Raw genomic sequence first — 15,703 nt, forward strand, 5'->3', positions numbered from 1 at the left:
TCCACCCTGTACTTGAAGACAAAAAAGTGCTGTTAGACACGCCGCCATCTTCCCTCAGAGGACAACCCAGCCTGGACAGAGAGTGAGACTCGGTCCAGACCCGGAGAGCTGACAAGCAGAAGCCGGCCTGGCGGGGAGTTGAGCGACCTAAATCCTGTGTGGTCCGGTGAGTGGAGGGGGTGATGTGTTCCAAGAGGATGGAGAGGCTTTAACCGTGGCCAGCACAACTTAACACAGCGTGGCACCATCATACAGACTCCGGAAGACTGTGTGTCTTAAAAGGAGCACAGCTGCCTCCTCCCACCCCTCTATCAACCACCATCTTCTTCCCCTCACTTACAAATAAAAACGGACAGGCTCTGTGCTGTGACACCGGGGAGTGCTTCTTGTGCCTTTCGGGACTCTTTGGAGCAATGTCATCAGCTTTTGACAGGACCGGAGAGCCACACGGATCTTCTCTAACTACTGTCTGGGGATATATGTGGCAATTAAGCATCACGTCTTACCCGGATGTATCCCACCGCCCGAGACCATGATATTATAATTGGACTATGACAGTCTTCCTACTCCCTGTCCCACTGCCGTCTGTAACCTGTTAATCCGTTAACCTCTGCCCCCCACTGACCTGATAATTTCCCCTACTAGTGGGGAGTTGTAATGGACAAATTTCTAATAAAAACCCAAGTAGAGATATCCACCTGATCTCAAGTGCCTTTACTGCTCAGTGTACAATCGCCATCTACAATGCACAAAAGTAAACCCACCTTGAAACCACCTAAACCTGCTGCTAAAGGCTCAAGCCACCAATCTGCTTCTCCATCACTGGGGAACCCGCCTGTGTTGGTGATAGATGACAGCTTATCCCCGCCACGGCTTTCTTTGCTACCGAGCTGCTCTGAATCCTCTTCGCAAGAATCTATACAGGCGACTTTGGTGGACCAAGAAGTTTGCAAGCTACTGATGCCACTATTTGACAAACTGTTTGATGTTCTGCATGCCTCCATCACTACAGCCATGGCTCAAATTACCACCATTTCTCAAAAAATTGCAGAACTGGAAAACAGTCCAGTCCAATGAAACCGAACTTGCAGAGCTGAGGACTTCTCTCCAACAAAGTCAAGCCGTAGAGCAAGAAATACTTGACACAATGATGATAGAATGGGAGCACAGATTAGGCCCCCCCCAAGGCCTACTCGAAACAGCAGGAGTACTAGACCTCGCCCTGTTATAGCAAAATACCTCAATTTGGCTGTGAAACAAAAGGCTTTAAGAACCTATCGACGAGAACTGACTATTCATGATTCTAAGATTCTAATCTTCCAGGATTTCTCTTTGGCTGTAGCTCCGAAGCGCAAGACATTTGTACCTACAGTGGGTACGTAAAGTATTCAGACCCCTTTAAATTTTTCACTTTGTTTCATTGCAGCTATTTGGTAAATTCTAAAAAAAAGTTCAGATTTTTTTTTTCTCATTAATGTACACTCTTGCACCCCATCTTGACTGAAAAAAAAAACAGAAACTTAGAAATTTTTGCATATTTATTAAAGAAAAACTGAAATATCACATCATAAGTATTCAGACCCTTTGCTCAGTATTGAGTAGAAGCACCCTTTTGAGCTAGTACAGCCATGAGTGTTCTTGGGAATGATGCAACAAGTTCTTCACACCTGAATTTGGGGATCCTCTGCCATTCTTCCTTGCAGATTGTAACGGGTCAGGGAGGCGGAACCTCTGAGCTACTATACAAGGGGGCGGTCCTTGTAAGGGAGCGGGGGGCAGGCAGTCACAGCAGGTGACCGGGACAGTCTCTGAATGAACGGGCTGGGGGTCACGGCAAGTGATCGGGGCAGTCTCTGGAAGAATGGGCAGGAGGTTACGGCAAGAGATCGGGGCAGTCTCTGGAAGAACGGGCAGGAGGTTACGTCAAGAGATCGGGGCAGTCTCTGGATGAACGGGCAGGGAGTTACGGCAAGTGACCGGGGCAGTCTCTTAGGTAAAGGGTAGGTACGACCTGTGATGGCAGAGCCTCCGGGTAGGCTAGCAGGCAGATGGTAGATGTGTGCTCCCAGGTGAGCAAGCGAGAGTCTCTGGAATGGTAGGTGGTCACAGCACGTGACGGCGAAGCCTCCGGGTAGGCTAGCAGGCAGGTAACAGGTGGGCGCTCCCAGGTGAGCGGGCAGTAGTCTCTGGAAAGGCAGATGGTCACAGCACGTGACGGCGAAGCCTCCGGGTAGGCTAGCAGGCAGGTAACAGGTGGGCGCTCCCAGGTGAGCGGGCTGGAGTCTCTGGAAAGGCAGATGGTCACAGCACGTGACAACGGAGCCTCCAGGTAGGCTAGCAGGCAGGTAACTGATGTGCGCTCCCAGGTGAGCGGGCAAGCTGGTCCATAGACAGACTGACAGGAGTAGGAAGGCAGACCGTCAGACCTCAGGCTAGCAGGCAGGTGACTGGATATCTGGCAGGACAAGGACAGCAAGCTGGCAGGAATCTGGCAGGTAACTGGCAACTGGACCTGAAGGCTGAAGCACAGGTGAGACACAGGTGCAAACAACATTGCTCGGGCACCTCCATTTTGGAGGAGGTGCCCTTTATATGGGAGGTCCTCCGGCAATTGGCCGGGGACTCCTTAGGACGGCGCGCGCGGTCCCTTTAAGAGAGGGGGAGCGCGCGCGCGCCCTAAGCACACTGCCGGGGAAGGAGCGCGCGCCGGAAGCAGCGGGGAGAGCAGCGCTGGAGGACGCCGCGCCAGGAGCGGGGAGGTGAGAGGGACAGCGTCTCTGCCTAGAACGGGGCAGAGACGCCGATGCTACAGTACCCCCCCCCTTTAGGCCCCCTCTTTTTTTGGCCAGAAAGAAATTTTTCAAGGAGAAGCGGGGCGTTGATGTTCTCCCTGGGTTCCCAAGTTCTCTCCTCAGGACCAAACCCCCTCCAATCTACCAGAAAAAAGGTTTTTCCTCTTACCCTCTTGGAGGCCAGAATACTCTCTACCTCAAAGATGTCATCAGCGGAAACCGGAGCAGGAGGGGCACCTGGATTTTTGGAAAAAGAGTTAAAGACAACGGGTTTGAGGAGAGATACGTGGAAGGAGTTGGGGATCCGTAGGGTGGCCGGGAGTTTTAATTTGTAGGCCACAGGGTTAATTTGCCTGAGGACTTCGAAGGGGCCGATGAATCGAGGACCCAACTTGTAGGAGGGTATTTTGAGCCGCACATGTTTGGATGAGAGCCAAACCTTGTCTCCCACACGGAATTGGGGCGGATCCAGACGTCTCTTATCAGCATACCTCTTCATCCGCTCAGAGGAGAGAAGAAGAGCGGACCTGGTGCTCTCCCAAATGGTAGAAAGTTCGCTGACAAGAGACTCCGCAGCAGGGTTGTCCACAGAAACGGAGACAGGAAGTGGAATCCTGGGATGTTGGCCACCAACTATAAAGAACGGGGATTTGGAAGAGGACTCGCTCTCATGGTTGTTATAAGAGAACTCGGCCCAAGGTAGGAGATCCACCCAGTCCGAGTGGTGAGCATCAACGAAGTGCCAGAGGTAGCTGGACAAGATCTGATTGATCCGCTCCACTTGACCATTGGACTGAGGGTGGTAAGCGGAGGAGAAATCCAGGATAATGTCCAGCAGCTTACATGTGGCTCTCCAGAAACGAGAGGTGAACTGAACCCCACGATCCGACACGATGTGGAGGGGCAGACCATGGAGACGGAAGATGTGGCGGATAAAGTCTTTAGCCAGCTCGGGTGCAGATGGAAGACCAGGCAGGGGAATGAAGTGGGCCATCTTAGAAAAACGGTCAGCGACAGCCCAAATGACAGTACAACCGGCAGAAACTGGAAGGTCGGTGATAAAGTCCATAGCGATGTGTTGCCAAGGAGCAGCAGGTACGGGAAGGGGCAGGAGATGGCCGGCAGGTAGATGTCGGGGAACTTTGTTACGGGCACAGGATGAACAGGCCGCGACGAAGTCTACCACATCCTTACGTAGGGTAGGCCACCAGTAATGCCGGGAAATAAGTTGAAAGGTCTTCTTTTGACCAGCATGGCCAGCTAGTTTAGAAGAATGTCCCCAGCGAAGAACCCTCTCCCGATCTGGCACAGCTATGAACGTCTTACCGGGTGGAAGACGAGTTAGATCCAAGGGGGCCACATTCATCACCTTGGAGGAGTCGATGATGTGCGTAGGTTCCTCCTCTTGATCGGAGGACAGGAAGGACCGAGACAAGGCATCAGCTTTGACGTTCTTGTCCGCCGGACGGAAATGAAGAGTGAAGTCGAAGCGGGCAAAAAACAACGACCACCGGGCCTGGCGAGGATTGAGCCTCTGGGCATTTTGGAGATATGCCAGGTTTTTGTGGTCCGTGTAGATAATTACCGGGTAGAGAGCCCCTTCAAGCAGATAGCGCCACTCTCCTAGTGCCAATTTGATGGCCAGCAATTCCCGGTCTCCAATGGAGTAGTTGCACTCCGACGAAGAGAAGATTTTGGAGAAGAAGCCGCACGTTATCATTCTCCCGGTAGAAGACTTCTGGGTGAGCACCACTCCGGCTCCGGAGGAGGAGGCATCAACCTCCAGGTAGAATTGTTTATTACAGTCCGGACGGTGCAGGACGGGAGCAGAGGCGAAGGCTTTCTTTAGGGAAAGGAAGGCCTCCTCGGCTTCAGGCGACCATATCCTGGGATTAGCCCCCTTACGGGTAAGTGCAGATATGGGAGCAGTCCGAGACGAGAAGTGTGGAATGAAAAGACGATAATAATTAGCGAAGCCCAGGAATCGCTGTATCGCCTTCAAACCTTCAGGACGAGGCCATTTTAGAACGGAAGAGAGCTTCTCGGGATCCATTTGCAGACCTGTTTGGGAGATGACGTAGCCCAAGAACGGAAGGGAGGTCTGATCGAAGAGGCACTTCTCGTATTTGGCGTAAAGGTGGTTCTGCCGAAGCCTAAGCAGGACCTGACGAACATCCCTCCGGTGTGTGGGGAGATCCGGAGAGAAGACCAAGATATCGTCCAGGTATACCACTACGCAGGAGTACAGAAGGTCACGGAAGATGTCATTGACTAGTTCCTGAAAGACCGCGGGAGCATTACAGAGACCGAAGGGCATCACAAGGTACTCGTAGTGACCGTCCCGGGTATTGAATGCCGTCTTCCACTCGTCTCCTTGACGGATACGGACCAGATTATACGCTCCTCGAAGATCCAGCTTGGAGAAGATCCTGGCGCCCTTGAGACGGTCAAACAATTCGGAGATGAGTGGCAGGGGATATTTGTTTTTTACCGTGATGAGATTGAGTCCTCTGTAGTCAATACAGGGACGTAGCGAGCCGTCTTTCTTTTTGACAAAGAAGAATCCGGCTCCAGCCGGGGAGGTAGATTTTCGGATAAATCCCCTAGCCAGATTCTCTTCGATGTACTCAGACATGGCTCGGGTCTCGGCTGCAGACAACGGGTAGATGCGCCCACGGGGAGGAGTGGTACCAGGTACCAGGTCGATCGGGCAATCGTATGGCCTATGGGGTGGCAACGTCTCAGCCTCCTTCTTACCGAAGACGTCCGCATAGGGCCAGTAGGGAGCCGGGAGACCAGGTAAGTTAGCTGGAGTAAGCTGAGGGCGAAGTGGACGGATCGGGACCAGGCAGGTCCTATGGCAGTCAGGACCCCATCGGAGAACTTCCCCGGACCGCCAGTTCAATACGGGTTCATGTGTCTGGAGCCACGGTAGTCCTAGCAACAAGGAGTGAGAAAGTCCGGACAGCACATGGAATGAGATCTCCTCAGAGTGCAGCATTCCCACCTGCAGAGTTATGGGTTCAGTGACGAGCAGGATGGTCTCCGAGAGAAGTCTTCCATCCACGGAGGCGACTGACAATGGCTCAGCCAGGGACTTGGTGGGAATATGGTATCTCTCTACCAGAGACTGGGCGATGAGGTTTCCAGCAGCTCCAGAATCCAGATGGGCGAGTTCAAAGAGACGGTTCTCTCCCAAAGCAATAGAGACCGGTAAGGTCAGAGACGGAGAGGACTTACTTTTGTCTAGGACGGCCTCTCCGAGTGGTCCTAGACACTGGCGTTTCCCGGCTTTTCCGGGCAGGAACGGATGAAGTGCTTCTTATTGCCACAATAGAAACCGCTTCCCTCGGCTCGGCGAGATTCTTGGCGAGAACCGACCATCTTGGTCTGGTCGACCTGCATAGGCTCAGAAGAGACGGAGGGAGTGACGGGTTGCTGAAAAGTAGGAGCTAGGCGTGGAAACCTCCTCTCACGGGTGACCTCTTTGGCACGCTCCTGGAACCGCAGGTCAATCCGGGTGGCCAGAGTTATTAGGTCATCGAGGGTGGTAGGAATGTCCCGACCGGCAAGTTCATCTTTATTACGGCTGGACAGACCCTCCCAGAAGACCGATACCAGAGCGTCGTTATCCCAGGCCAGCTCCGAGGCAAGGGTACGGAACCGTATGGCATATTGGCCCACGGTGAGACTTCCCTGACGGAGGCGTAGCAGTGAAGATGCGGATGAGGTCTTCCGTCCGGGTTCGTCGAAGACTTTCCGGAAAGCCGTGAGAAAAGCAGGCAAGTTGGATACCAGGGGGTCTCCTCTCTCCCATAGAGGATTTAGCCAGGCCAGGGCCTCTCCGGTGAGATGGGACATGATGAATGCAATTTTGGCCCGGTCGGAGTTAAACTGGTGAGACAATAGTTCAAAGTGCAGGGTGCACTGATTTATGAAGCCCCGAGCCTGGGCGGAGTCGCCTCCGAAGTGAGGAGGTGCAGAAAGTCGGGGTCCGGGGTAAGATACCATGGTATTGGTGGGCAGCGGGGCTGCCGGATTCCGGGACATGGCACTGGCGGAGGTTGCTGGTGGAGCAGTCAGTGTCCAGGCGAGTATTAACATTCCGCAGGTGACCCAGGATGGACTCCTGTTGGGACCTTTGACGGGACAGTTCATGACACAGGTCCGAGAGCGAGGGAGCTTGGGTGCCACCGCGTTCCATGGCCCGAGCAAACTGTAACTGGTCAGGGAGGCGGAACCTCTGAGCTACTATACAAGGGGGCGGTCCTTTGTAAGGGAGCGGGTGGCAACCAGGGATGACGGGCAGGCAGTCACAGCAGGTGACCGGGACAGTCTCTGAATGAACGGGCTGGGGGTCACGGCAAGTGATCGGGGCAGTCTCTGGAAGAATGGGCAGGAGGTTACGGCAAGAGATCGGGGCAGTCTCTGGAAGAACGGGCAGGAGGTTACGGCAAGAGATCGGGGCAGTCTCTGGATGAACGGGCAGGGAGTTACGGCAAGTGACCGGGGCAGTCTCTTAGGTAAAGGGTAGGTACGACCTGTGATGGCAGAGCCTCCGGGTAGGCTAGCAGGCAGATGGTAGATGTGTGCTCCCAGGTGAGCAAGCGAGAGTCTCTGGAATGGTAGGTGGTCACAGCACGTGACGGCGAAGCCTCCGGGTAGGCTAGCAGGCAGGTAACAGGTGGGCGCTCCCAGGTGAGCGGGCAGTAGTCTCTGGAAAGGCAGATGGTCACAGCACGTGACGGCGAAGCCTCCGGGTAGGCTAGCAGGCAGGTAACAGGTGGGCGCTCCCAGGTGAGCGGGCTGGAGTCTCTGGAAAGGCAGATGGTCACAGCACGTGACGACGGAGCCTCCAGGTAGGCTAGCAGGCAGGTAACTGATGTGCGCTCCCAGGTGAGCGGGCAAGCTGGTCCATAGACAGACTGACAGGAGTAGGAAGGCAGACCGTCGGACCTCAGGCTAGCAGGCAGGTGACTGGATATCTGGCAGGACAAGGACAGCAAGCTGGCAGGAATCTGGCAGGTAACTGGCAACGGGACCTGAGGGCTGAAGCACAGGTGAGACACAGGTCCAAACAACATTGCTCGGGCACCTCCATTTTGGAGGAGGTGCCCTTTATATGGGAGGTCCTCCGGCAATTGGCCGGGGACTCCTTAGGTCGGCGCGCGCGGTCCCTTTAAGAGAGGGGGAGCGCGCGCGCCCTAAGCACACTGCCGGGGAAGGAGCGCGCGCCGGAAGCAGCGGGGAGAGCAGCGCTGGAGGACGCCGCGCCAGGAGCGGGGAGGTGAGAGGGACGGCGTCTCTGCCTAGAACGGGGCAGAGACGCCGATACTACACAGATCCTCTCCCGTTCCGTCAGATTGGATGGTGAACGTTGGTGGACAGCCATTTTCAGGTCTCTCCAGAAATGCTCAATTGAGTTTAGGTCATGGCTCTGGCTGGGCCAGTCAAAAAAGGGCACAGAGTTGTTCTGAAGCCACTTCTTTGTTATTTTAGCTGCGTGCTTAGGGTCATTGTCTTGCTGGAAGGTGAACCTTCAGCCAAGTCTGAGGTCCAGAGCACTCGAAGAGGTTTTCATCAAGGATATCTCTGTACTTGGCCGCATTCATGTTTCCTTCAATTGCATCCAGTCGTCCTGTGCCTGCAGCTGAAAAACATCCCCATAGCATGATGCTGCCACCACCATGTTTCACTGTTGGGATTGTACTAGGCAGGTGATGAGCAGTGCCTGGTTTTCTCCACACATACCACTTAGAACTTTTTTGTGATAATTCTATCTTCATCTCATCTGACCAGAGAATCTCATTTCTCAGTCTGGGAGCCCTTCATGTGTTTTTGAGCAAACTCTATGCGGGTTTTCATATGTCTTGCACTGAGGAGAGGCTTCCGTCGGGCCACTCTGCCATAAAGGCCCGACTGGTGGAGGGCTGCAGTGATGGTTGACTTTGTGGAACTTTCTCCCATCTCCCTACTGCATCTCTGGAGCTCAGCCACAGTCATCTTGGGGTTCTTCTTTACCTCTCTCACCAAGGCTCTTCTCCCACGATTGATCAGTTTGTCTGGACGGCTAGGTCTTGGAAGACTTCTGGTGGTCCCAAACTTATTCCATTTAAGGAATATTGAGGCCACTGTGTTCTTAGGAACCTTGAGTAATGCAGAAATTCTTTTGTAACCTTGGCCAGATCTGCCTAGCCACAATTCTGTCTCTGAGCTCCTTGGGCAGTTCCTTTTTTGAGCTCATGATTCTCATTTGGTCTGACATGGTCTTATATAGACAGGTGTGTGCCTTTCCGAATCAAGTCCTAATCAGTTTATTTAAACACAGCTGGGCTCCAATGAAGGAGTAGAACCATCTCAAGGAGGATCACAAGAAAATGGACAGCATGTGACTTAAATATGAGTGTCTGAGCAAAGGGTCTGAATACTCATGACCATGTGATATTTCAGTTTTTGTTTTGTTTTTTTAATAAATTTCCAAAAATTTCTACATTTTGTTTTTTTCAGTCAAGATGGGGTGCGGAGTTAATGAGAAAAAAAATGAACTTTTTAGAATTTACCAAATGCCTGCATTGAAACAAAGAATGAAAAATTTAAGTGTCTGAATACTTTTCCGTAGCCACTGTATCTATCGTCTATTGATTGTTTTCTTCAATCGATTTCAGGTGGCGGAGAGAAGGTTCCATCGTGCTGAAGATGTCACAGTGGGATGATCTATAGTACTCGTTTTATACATGTTATCTATTTTTGTAGGGGAACTGTTTCCGTAATGGAATGTTCTCTTTGGCATTGCTCGCCTGGTGTATCGTCGGAGAGATGCTAAGTTGAGTATGTGGTTTTCTATATTGTTTTCTACTATGTTAACCCTCCTATGTATTTTTTCTCTTCTCAGCTCAGGTACTAATCTGTGCAGGACCCACCCTTGATGACACCGTTAATATTTGTTCATGCCTGTGGCTCTCTAGGACCGAAAGGGATGAACACACCTTGTTGCTGCATACTACTCAGACCTTGCCCTGGGACCCAGGATGAGAATACCTCAGACACTAAACTCCAACACCACATACACCTCGCCACCCTTGCGGTTTTTCTCATGGAATGTAGCGGGCCTAAACACCCCTCTTAAACACACCTCTCTTAACCCACCTGAGACGATTCTTGCCAGATGTGGTCTTTCGTCGAGAGACACATTGGAGGGCTGACCAGCCTGGTAAATTACACTACTCAAAAAAATAAAGGGAACGCTTAAGCAACAGAATATAACTCCAAGTAAATCAAACTTCTGTGAAATCAAACTGTCCACTTGGGAAGCAACACTGATTGACAATCAATTTCACATGCTGTTGTGCAAATGGAATAGACAATAGATGGAAATTATTGGCAATTATCAAGACACACTCAATAAAGGAGTGGTTCTGCAGGTGGGGACCACAGACCACATCTCAGTACCAATCCTTTCTGGCTGATGTTTTGGTCACTTTTGAATGTTGGTTATGCTTTCTCACTCGTGGTAGCATGAGACGGACTCTACAACCCACAGAAGTTGCTCAGGTAGTGCAGCTCATCCAGGATGGCACATCAATGCGAGCTGTGGCAAGAAGGTTTGCTGGGTCTGTCAGCGTAGTGTCCAGAGGCTGGAGGCACTACCAGGAGACAGGCCAGTACATCAGGAGACGTGGAGGGGGCCGTAGGAGGGCAACAACCCAGCAGCAGGACCACTACCTCCACCTTTTGTGCAAGGAGGAACAGGAGGAGCACTGCCAGAGCCCTGCAAAATGACCTCCAGCAGGCCACAAATGTGCATGTCTGCACAAACGCTTAGAAACAGACTCCATGAGGGTGGTATGAGGGCCCGACGTCCACAGATGGGGGTTGTGCTTACAGCCCAACACCGTGCAGGATGCTTGGCATTTGCCACAGAACATCAGGATTGGCAAAGTCGCCACTGGCGCCCTGTGCTCTTCACAGATGAAATCAGGTTCACACTGAACACCTGTGACAGACGTGACAGTCTGGAGACGCTGTGGAGAGCGATCTGCTGCCTGCAACATCCTTCAGCATGACCGGTTTGGCAGTGGGTCAGTAATGGTGTGGGTTGGCATTTCTTTGGAGGGCCGCACAGCCCTCCATGTGCTCACCTCAGACCCCTTGTGAGACTGTATGCTGGTGCGGTTGGCCCTGGGTTCCTCCTAATGCAGGACCATGCCAGACCTCATGTGGCTGGAGTGTGTCAGCAGTTCCTGCAAGATGAAGGAATTGAGGCTATGGACTGGCCCGCCCGTTCCCCAGACGTGAATACGATTGAGCACATCTGGGACAACATGTCTCGCTCCATCCACCAACGTCACGTTGCACCACAGAGTGTCCAGGAGTTGGCGGATGCTTTAGTCCAGGTCTGGGAGGAGATCCCACAGGAGACCATTCGCAACCTCATCCAGAGCATGCCCAGGCGTTGTAGGGAGGTCATACAAGCATGTGGAGGCCACACACAATACTGAACCTTATTTTGACTTGTTTCAAGAACATTACATCAAAGTTGGATCAGCCTGTAGTGTGTTTTTCCACTTTAATTTTGGGGGTGACTCCAAATCCAGGCCTCCATTGATTAATGAATTTGATTTCCATTGATGATTTTTGTGTGATTCTGTTGTCGGCACATTCAACTTTGTACAGAACAAAGTATTCAATGAGAATATTTCATTCATTCAGATCTAGGATGTGTTATTTGAGTGTTCCCTTTATTTTTATGATAAGTGTAGATATAGATAGATATAGATTATATATATTATAATCAGGGAATCACCACACAGGCGAGAGGACACCGGGGAGATCACGCGATATCTCCCCGTTCCATCACGCTGTCAGTATTTCATCTGGAGTCGCGAGCTCACGATCCAGACTACTTGTTGCGTAGGTATCGGTAAGCGCCAAGTGAGCGTATGGCGTCACACCTCTGGATTCCACAGCCTGGAATCCGTGTTTAACACCCTCTGTACTGTTACTGTCAGCTTCACGATAGCTCAATAATTATTATTATTCTCTGCCTGCCACCACTGGCCGAGTTTGAAATATAATACAGGCCTGGCCAGATGCCTGCGTTTTGGTAGCGTATGTGGCTATGGGGAAGGGAAAGATTACAGAACAAAAGAAACAGGACTATTAAATTTTATATTTAATCCAAAAGGGAGGCAGTGTTTAAGAAAAATATATACAAGGATGTTACAAAGGGGACATTAAAATACATAGGCAGTTACATAAAATAAACAGAATAAAAAGGTGAAACTTACACCATAAAGTTCGCTGTGACGACTCAGTATAGGTGGAGGGGAGACACTCTGTTTACTGTTATCGAACAGGGTCCTCCGCTATGATAGACCTATTCTCCCAGGCAAAGAACACGGCTTCAGCCTCAATAAACTATTTTATGCTGACGAGAGAGACCCCCCCTCCCCCCTTTCCCCCCTGTGATGACTTCACAGGGGCTGGGCTCCAACCTTCAGATTTGTATTAAAAACCTGTTTTTTGGGATAACTCATCGCTCGTTGATCCCAGAAGCAAAAAAGTGATGTGATATATTTTCTGTTATGATTTTACCTTCATGTAGAGACCACACATCGCATAGCTGCAGTCTGCTGTTCTGTTGTTTTTACGCTACAGCTTCCTGATTTTGCTTACAGCCGTGGAAAACTACATATACATTTCTGGGCTGATTTGGTCACTAAACATATGGGTCCCATTACTGTTGGACATATGGAACTCACAATATTTCATATTTCATTTTGGAGTCGGCCTAGCTATTGCTGGTGGTCGGCAGTTGTTTGTGAGTGCCTTTGCACTTCATGAACCAATTCCTCTTTCCTCCAAACTCTGGCCTGGGAAAAGGTGTCAAGGTGTCAGTCTATCTCAGGTCTGTGTTAAGAGGAAATACATTTGCATTTCATGGCTGGCATTTGTTTGTGTAAGGCCTCCCTCATGACTGTGTTAATTTGGGCTTTTGTGCTGAGCAGAAGGGGAATAAGGGAGGAGGTGGGGGACCTCTATGTCAGACAAATATGGAAGAACACTTTCCTGACATTAATATTTCTATTATGTAGTCCTCACCATGGAGTGAATGAGCACGAAGTAGAGGTTGCAGCAAACCCAATCCAATGTGAAGATTTACAAGACGTTTCTCCAGCTATTCCTCCAATGGTGATATTTTTTTTTTTTTTGAGACCAGCTACAACAGACCCCGGGTGCTGATGGTTTTTCTGCTGAATATTAAAGATTCTATCCCCTGACTTAGTACCCATTTTTTGACCTTTTCAATGCAGTTTTCCTCCATGAGGCCTCTATCGATCAACTCATGCACCATAGTTATCCCTAAATCTAACAGACCCATTATTGCCACAATCCAACCACCCAATTTCACTCCTCAACCATGATTATAAACTCTTGGCGATTATCTTGGCAAACTATCTACAAATGTTGCTGCCTGGCCTTCTGTGTGAGGTTCAGACGGGCTTTACCTAAGGCGAAAGCAGCGTGGCAAATATATGCTTGGCGGTCGCAACCACGGTCTTAGCCCAAGATGCATCACGACTACCCACAATGCTGATGTGTCTGGATGCCGAAAAGGCCTTTGACAAGGTGGCATGGCTTTTCTGTATGAAGTTTTGGCCAGGGGAAATTTTGGTCTGAGGTTCCTACAGTATATTGAATACCTTCATATAAATGCAAATATTTGTGTGACAGTTAATGGATGTGGTGCACCAGCAATAGATCTTTCGGGTAGTCAAACAGGGATGCCCTCTGTCACCCCTTCTATTTAATCTTTGTAGACACCTTACTACACCACCTATTACGGACCCCTACTTTTAGGGGACTTATGGTGGGCTCCAGAGAGTTAAGTCACCATTTGTGGATGACATTCTGCTGGTAGTAACTAACCCCAAACAGGTCCTGCTTTTCCTTATTCAAGAATTAGGAGACTTAGGAGGTTAATTGGGCTGTAATATCAATTGGGATAAAACAGGTAATGATGCTACGTGGCCCCTTCAGACCGTTATGTGCATCGGGATTCCCTTGTCAGTGGACTGCTTATTTAATGAAATACCTAGAAGTACCATCTAAATTATACAAAACCAATGTCAATTTATATCTCCGTAACTTAGAATCCACTTTGGCTAAATGGAAGGATTTTAGTCTGTCATACCTAGGTAGCGCCAATTTAATTGAAATGACCTTATTTTCACGTCTTCTCTATCTTTTTCATTCTCTTCCAATCTATCTAGCTCCTAAAGAGGAGACACGGATCAACTATTTTATACCACTCATTTATCTATTTATCTGGGAGGGAAAAAAGGCACGTATAGCCTTTAAATTACTCCAACAGCTGAAGGGAAATGGGGGGGGGTGCGGGGGTGATTAACTTCCCCGATATTAGACACTATAACCTAGCATCCCTATTCCGGGTGGTGGTGGACTGGCTGGGAGGGACATCTTTCTACGCACAATACGGCCTAGAGTGTGTTGCGGGTCGGGGTGGTGGAACCTCTGTTCTGCGGTGCAAGGAGGGACCAGAGGGGCCTACACGGCCTGACCAAGGTCACACGGCGGCTCAGTCGACTCCATGAACCAGGGAGGGATCAGGCAGGTGGACCAGGTGCCACTCTGGGACCGACCTTGTGTGAGAGCAGGTGACTCCCACGGGTCAGAAGGCATTTATTGACCAGTACAGCAGATGAGCACGGCAGGAAGGCTGACGGGTGGTCCGGGTGGATAAGCAGGCTGGTTCGGCAGATAGCCGGACGGGTGCACCGGTTAGGCAAGCAGGCGGGCACGACAGGTAACAGGCAGGTGCTCCAGGTAGGCAGACTGGCGGGCACGGCAGGTTACAGGCAGGAGCTCCAGGTAGGCTGGCTGGCGGGCACAACTGGTAACAGACAGGCCCTCCAGGCAAGCAGGCTGGAGGACATAACTGTAGACAGATTGGAGGACGGAACTGTTAAACAGGCAGGACTGACAGGCAGCGGGACCTGAGGGCTGGAGCAAGTGTTAGCACACGGAACAACAACCTTGCACAGGCACCTCCCATATTGGAAGAGTTGTCTTATATAGGGGAAGTCCTCCGACCATTGGCAGGGGACTCTATAGGACGGCGCGCGCGGCCCCTTTAAGAGGGAGGGAATGCGCGCGCCCTAAGCACAGTGCACGAGAAGCTGTGCGCGGTGCGTGCCACAGGAGCGGGAGGACACCGGACCTGGACCGCGGCGGTGAGGGGAATGGCGTCTCAGCCCGGCAGGGCTTTTCCCGGTCTCGTACATCTCCCTTATAGTGAACTGCTGGCTGAGGTAAAAGCAAACCCACTCCTGGTGACTACATGGAAGGCATGGCAGAAAATACGCCAACACTTTTGGCTCTCTCCCCAGGCATCTCTCCTTCACTCACTGGTTGGTAACCCTCATTTTCAATATGGACATTCTCACCCTGTCTTATCGGTTGTACTCTCAAGGTATAACCTCTATTAAACACTTGGCCAACTTAGAGGAACGCCTTATGTACCCAGTAGAGGAGGCACAGTCTAAATACAGTTTACCATTACGTAAAAAAGATACTAGCACATCTTCCCGAGCAGTAGTGGATACCATGCCTGCTTTAGATGGAACACTAAATGTAATTCCTCATCTGGCCAAATAACCACCACTACAAATTCATAAGTGTTGCCTTGGATCATGACCAATCCCAATTTCCGCTAACAAAATGAAAGATCGAGGACTTCTCCTTGTCCTGCAGCACTATTTTGAAAGCTCTATACAAATGAGGCTGAAAATCTGTCATAGATCCTATTTCACTTCGCAAAAAGGTTATAGAAGGAGGTTGTACATAACCTCCGTGTGTTTTAAGTTCCACAAAGCCATTGCCTGTGGACA

At 50.7% G+C, this 15,703-nt stretch overlaps 1 protein-coding gene across 7 annotated transcripts in view; it reads left to right on the forward strand.

Annotated features, from left to right (window-relative positions):
- The window catches only part of TJP3 (tight junction protein 3), a 166,123-nt gene that overhangs the window by 54,337 nt on the left and 96,083 nt on the right, over nucleotides 1–15,703 (forward strand). Inside the window, exon 3 of one of the 7 annotated variants that reach the window (XM_073685152.1) lies at nucleotides 9,546–9,620. The exons of the other annotated variants lie outside the window; for them this stretch is intronic. The gene's annotated coding sequence lies outside the window, so the exon portion shown is untranslated. The remainder of the gene's footprint in view (nucleotides 1–9,545; nucleotides 9,621–15,703) is intronic. 7 annotated transcript variants of the gene reach the window in all.

This window comes from Phyllobates terribilis, unplaced genomic scaffold (assembly GCF_046119375.1).
Source record: "Phyllobates terribilis strain yellow unplaced genomic scaffold, ASM4611937v1 Scaffold_1__5_contigs__length_1240528914, whole genome shotgun sequence".
In the NCBI taxonomy this organism is placed as follows: Eukaryota; Metazoa; Chordata; class Amphibia; order Anura; family Dendrobatidae; genus Phyllobates; species Phyllobates terribilis.